This window comes from Phyllostomus discolor, chromosome 5 (genome assembly GCF_004126475.2).
Source record: "Phyllostomus discolor isolate MPI-MPIP mPhyDis1 chromosome 5, mPhyDis1.pri.v3, whole genome shotgun sequence".
NCBI lineage: Eukaryota > Metazoa > Chordata > Mammalia > Chiroptera > Phyllostomidae > Phyllostomus > Phyllostomus discolor.
The window spans coordinates 32,838,904-32,843,546 of record NC_040907.2 but is presented as its reverse complement, the minus strand read 5'-3'; positions in this window follow the sequence as shown (position 1 = coordinate 32,843,546).

The window sequence follows — 4,643 nt, the reverse complement described above, 5'->3', positions numbered from 1 at the left end:
CCCTGGCTGGAAGTTAGTTGTTTGGGATTCTAGGACTGGCCTTGCATCAAGCTTAGATTTTGTTTATTTCTTGAGGACTTCCTGTTTGCTACATATTGTACCAATCACCACAGAGAAGCATCCATCACCAGGGTTTGTGTCTTAGGCAACTGGTTGTTTTATGGAGGTCTCAGGCAATGTAAACATGTATGCTCTTGGGCCACCTGGCAATATTTATTCAAATGGAAGTTCTGATGACTGAATTTGTAAACCAGGTCACTGTGATGCAGGTAAGTGTGTTGACTAAGGTGGATGAGTTTGGCCTTGTTAAACTTGGCTTGGAGATATTGGGAGAGAAGTGGAGCCGTATGCTCGTGGATGACAAAGCTCATGGTGAATGAGTTTACTTCTTTTGGTCTCTGACCTGTCCACCTGGGCACTGCCCTGGTGACTGAAGACACACTTCATCATGGTGTCCAGGGTCATTAGGAAAGGTGTTCAAAGAATTTCAGATATGGATTCTGGGTAATGCTCCTGTCCCATTTGTCTTGGAAAGAGAATTGAAGACCACACCCTACATATGCTCATCTCCATTGCCTCCATTCTCTGCATGTCCCTGATCCTCAGACCTTTATGGGTTCCTTTTAGCGCTTCTTGGAACTCTGTAGTAGAGAGAAATGGTACAAAATAAATGTACATTGTAATTATAACTACTATAAAACAAAGCAACCTGCAAACAAGTGAAAGGAAATGAATTATCTACTTCCTCAACTGCCTCATAAGGCTCTGCCAGTATTCTATGGGGCTACCGAAAGACAATTCAACCCTTTTTAACTAAGCACAGCCTCTACCATTCATTATACACCATGTACAGAATTTAATAAAGACTCAGCCAGCATGCCAAAAAAACCACAGTCTAATTAACCAAAAAACAAAACAAAACAAGAAATGAGGCAATCAAAATAGTCCCATGGGTGATCCAAATATTGAATAGCCACACAGAAACACTAAAATAACTATGATTGGTGTGTTTTAGAATATAGAGGAAAACTTGGAGAATTTCATCAAATAATGTAATCTATAAAAAAGAGTAAAATGGAAATTCTAAAATAATTTAGCAAATTTTATACTTTGGGTCTATAGGCATGAACATGTTTTTGTAAAATTTATTGCTACACATTTTATACCCTTGGGTGCTACTGTAAATTGAATTGTGTTTATAATTTCATTGCAAGGAAGTTACTAGGCACAGCCCACACCTAAGAAGTGGGGAGTTCTCATATACTTCTCTTCCTTGAGGGTGGAGTATCTACATAAATTATTTGGAATTCTTCTGCGTGGGAGATCTGTCTCTTTCCCCCACTTATTAATTTATTTAATCATTTATTTATATCAGTATGAACTCATGGGAATATTTTGGGTTATAATGTTATACTACCTTACTCATCTGGTTCAAATTTTTCTGGCTTCAGCTATTGAGATCTCTTTCAGCTGGTTCCTGTGCTTCTTTGACACGAGCCTATTAATGTTTTGTTTTGTTGTTTTGCTTTATGGCACTACTCCAGGCTCACCTTGTACATTTCCTGCCCTGGTTCTAGAGTCAACTATTTCTCCGGGGATTCTTGGTTCCTTTGATTGGAGAAGGGTATTGGACACCAAGATCTCAGTGCTAGGTGTGGTCATCATGTGCTCAGCTCATTGCTACTGGGGTGTCATTTCTTTTAGACCCTCTTCTCTCACAGAACAAAGATATATATGTCTGTATGTTAACCTAGGTATATACACGTATCTAGAAATATCCATATAACCATCTATGTCTACTTTAAATTAAACATGAGTTCATATTGATATCTCCAACTCTACACCATTATTACATGGATTATTCCATGCAATAGGCATAGTATATGTATATACCACATTTTATTTATCCATTCATCTGTCAGTGGACATTTGGGTTGCTTCCACCCTTGTTTATTGTGAATAATGCTCCTATAAATATAGATATGCAGATATCTGAGATTCTACTTTTAGTTCTTTCAGATAAATACCCAGAAGAAGGATTGCAGCATAGTATGGTCATTCTGCTTTTAATTTTTTGAGGAAACACCAGACTGTTTTCCACAGTGGCTACACTGTCTTACGTTCCCACCAACAGTGCACAAGGTTTCCAACTTCTCCATGTCCTCATCAATACTTGTTATTTTCTGTTTGATTTTTCTTATAGTGGTCATCCCAGTGGGTGTGAGGTACACTTAAGATAGTTGAATGCATGTTTTGTATGTGTTAAAGGTAGACTTACATTTTCATTTTGTTCATTTTCTTTTTTGATCTTCAGTGAGCTCTGAAATACTAGCTGAAAGGACATGTCCATTGGAGATAAATGAAGGCCTAGTTGGTGTTACCATATACTGATTGCTAATCCAAGAATGTTACAGGCATGCTGGACCTGGTTGTTAGGATAGTTCATTATAATTTAGGGCTGCAGCTTCATGGAAGAATAGGGGCTAGGCATGCATTACCTTTTGCTACTGATTTCTGACTTAATTGCATTGTTGTCAGAGAATGTGGTTTATATTAAATCAATCCTTTGAAATATTTTGAGAATTGCTATATGGTGTTGTATGTGCTCAGTTTTTATAAATATTCATTGTATCTTCATAAGCATGAATTCTTTCTAATTTCTGGATGTTGAGTTCTATATATTCATTAAATCAAAACTGTTATGTTGCTCGTGGGTCACCGGCCAGCAGTGACCATGGAACGCTGTGGATGGCTCGCCGAAAAACACGCGAGAAACAAACAAACATGCACAGAGACAAACTAGTTTCTGTGGGGAAGTAGGGACGAAATGGCCACCCCCCCCTAGTGGGGGGCGCCCTGATTTATGGTCCATACCTGCTTTTATTGGGCTCATTTTGCATAATAATTCAGGTAAAGTACAGTACTTATCAGGGGGAAGTAAGGAACTATAGAAAACAAGGACTCTGCAGGACTCTGCTGGTCTATTGAGTGGGGGTCAAAGAGCTGTAAGACTTTGAGGAACCAACTTCCTCCTTGGACCCCTCGCATTCAACTGAGAGCATTCTAAACAAAGAAGGTTTCACAGTAATTTACATGTTCTTTCTTAGGCCTGATCACCCTGGGAATCTTCCCTTTTCAGCACAGAGCTGCACCACCCTGTCATTGTTTCAGGCTTAGCACCGGAACTAAGGCAATAAGGAGATTTTCTCCCAGATGATGAGAACTCAGGCTCTGTCAAAGCCGAGGAGCGAGGGTCCGTCACCCTCTTTTGCTGCAGCCCCCCAAGTCCTTCTTTTGGGGGGGGCCCCCCAAAGTGATCGTGCCTGGCTTAGGTCATTCCCCCCGTGGGGAATCTTACCGTCTTTGGCTAACCGACCAAGCTTTTTGGGGTTCAGCAGCAGAAGCAGCATTCCTGCCAGGGAGATAAGCTTTTGTCTCCTTGCTGGCTTACGGTTCCAAGGGCGTTCCCTTAGCCTTAGCCTACCAGGGGTTTCAGCTTCTGATACCAGTCAGGGCGGTTCCCAACACTGTTAATTATGTTAGATTGAATCTTGTATATCTTTACTGTATTGTAATTATAAATATTATAAGCTTATTCATATTTGAGCAAGTGCATTAAGGTGCCCCACCAAAATTGTGGATTTTTTATGTGTCCCTTTAGTTTTATCAATTTTTAATTTATGTTTTGAGGTTTTATAAATATGCTTACATGTTTAGAATTTTTATAGTTTCCTGATATGTTGAATATTTTCCTTTTTAGTGCAAAGTCTCTTTTCTCCCTCTTGGATATTTTTTTATGTAATCTACTTTGTAATATTAATATAGCCAATAATATTATGGATCCAATTTCCTGGCAATATTTACCATCCTTTTACTTTTAGTAGTTCTGTAGCCTATGATTTAGGAATGTCTTATATTCTAAAGATGCACTCTGAGAGCTTCTGTGTCTTGTCTTCTATCCATACTTGGTGATTATTGATATATTTGCATTTATTCCCACCATCTATCTTGGTGTTTTCAGACTGTCCTTCCTTTCCTATGTTCTTTTTTTCCTCCTTTTTTTTACACTTTTATGGGGAAATGTATTGAGTTTTAAAAAAATATTCTACCTTTTCCTATTTTATACTTTACAGATTTAGAACTGATACATTTTATTTATGTCCTTTAGTGGTTATGCTTGAAAATTTTAGTTTACATGCCTGACAAAGTCTAAAATTATTGGTACCCTCCTGCCTCTCAAAAGATACCTATATTTAGCCCCCTCTAATTTCAGTCACTCCCTTTTGGCTTTAATAGTGACAGTTTTGTTCTTCTTTTATAATATGCGTGTGAGTCTTCATTTTCTTTTCTTAAAGCCTCTGGCAGTGGCCAGGCTGCCCTTCCATGGCCCTGGCTGCGGGGTGCATGCTCTGATGTAGTCACTGATGAATATGAAGGCCATAGACTTGCAGGTTCTACAAATCCTGGAAAAATTTCTCGAGCCAGTAGTTCCTAAAGGGTTTTGGAATCACTATTAAATGCTGATTCTTATCCAGTGCTTTCCAGCATATATTATTAATATCATTTTTGTTTTTTTATCCTTTGTCATAATGGTTTCTGTGTGTGTGTAGGTGTATATACATGTGTGAATGTATCTGTGTGTA